Source organism: Myotis daubentonii, chromosome 10, assembly GCF_963259705.1.
Source record: "Myotis daubentonii chromosome 10, mMyoDau2.1, whole genome shotgun sequence".
NCBI lineage: Eukaryota > Metazoa > Chordata > Mammalia > Chiroptera > Vespertilionidae > Myotis > Myotis daubentonii.
Window position 1 is genome coordinate 17,481,811 of NC_081849.1, and position 1,624 is coordinate 17,483,434.

The window sequence follows — 1,624 nt, forward strand, 5'->3', positions numbered from 1 at the left end:
ATATTCTTCCATAATAATGTAAATGTTTGCTAATGTCATTTGGAGCAAACAAAATTACCAGACCATGTATTTTTTTCCTTGGCACTAATGAATATTCAGTCTCATCCTTATAATGGTAGCAGTCCTCGGAACTGATGTTTTTCTTTTTTTTTTCTTTTTTTTCTGCAAAAAGCTTTATTGTTTCATTTGGTCCAATGCATGGGAGAGGGCTTCAAGGTGGTTAAAAGAATGGCTAGTAGCTTCGGGGAGAGGCTCAGGCAAAAGCCAAACACAGGGGCCCCTCAAAGGCCTCTGGGCTCCAAAGGCTCCTAGTCGTGCTTGAGGGGGAGCCTTTCAAAGAGATACACGCCCAGTGCAGCCTGGGGACCAGCAGCCTGCGGAGGTGAGTCAGGTGTCGCCCATCTTCTTGGTGAGTTTCACCTCCTCATCCAGAAAGTGGTTCTGCAGGAAGTCACAGAGCTGAGGGTCTGCGTGAGTAGAACCCACGGCCTGCAGCTCCCAAAGGGCCTGGCTCAGGTTCCTCTCGGAGGCCAGGTGGCTGCCATGGCGTCCTGAGTTTTGCCCATTCACCTTGGGAGCCTTCAGCCCGTCCTGGAAGAGAATGCGGCCACCGTGCTGGTTTTGCAACTTTAAGAGATGCTCAGCGCCCTCTCTCTTCTCCGACAACTGGCTGAAGAAGTGGCCCATGCTCTTCAGAGCCACATCATCTCAGTCAAAATAGAGGCCCAGAGAGAGGTAGGTGTGGGAGGCCCGCAGGTGCAGGTTGGCCAGGCCGTTGACTGCAGCCCCCACCTCGGTGGAATAATTCGGATGTATTTGGGAGCTCATGGTTGTTCAGCAATAAGGACTTAAGGCAAAAAAAAAACAACAAAACAGTGTGTTGGCTGGTCTCGGAGGTGGTTTTAAAGGTGATAACTGGATAGGACGCAGGAGAGTGGCCCAAGAATGGAAGAAGGTGCATCCTTGGGCCTGTTCCAAACACTGCTGAAGCAAAAGACAGATCCAGGACCGCCAAAGGCACTGTGTGTGTGTGTGTGTGTGAGTGTGTGTGTGTGTGAGTGTGTGTGTGTGTGTGTGACCTGCCATGTTGGCATGCAAAACTGGAAACCATAGGTGTGGGTTATTCATATAAATAATATTAAAGTTCAGTGTAATGTACACAGTAAGGGGTATTTATGGATGCTAATGTATTTCAATGGGAGAATTTACAGAGTTCTGCAAATGCTGGATGGAAATTAAGTTTAAGAGCACTGATTACGTTTAGTATTACAATTGCGTGGAGGAATGGGGAAGTGGAGGTCTTAGGGAAGGGGAACTTTGGGAGAGAGATACTCTGATTGTAGGAGCTTTCTAATAACCAAAATAAGATCTTATTGAGGCTTGGCATTTTGGCTGAAGAGTCACAATTTCCATATAAAAAGTTTTATTTGGACAACTGCAAGTGGACTTTAACTTCAAGATAAGCTTCTCTAGACTCAGATATGATGGAGTACATAAGGTAGTATAATAGCATTTGAGGGAAGATTGTGATAAGTTGAAGATGTATATAGTGAACTCTAGAGCACTAAAATAATGGGATATAGCTGATAAGACAAAAGGAGGGAAAATTAATTCTAAACAATTA

General features: G+C 45.5%; 1 pseudogene; it reads right to left on the reverse strand.

Moving 5' to 3' along the window:
- Positions 1–281: 281 nt before the first annotated feature.
- Positions 282–828, reverse strand: LOC132211411 (ferritin light chain-like; annotated as a pseudogene).
- Positions 829–1,624: the final 796 nt, after the last annotated feature.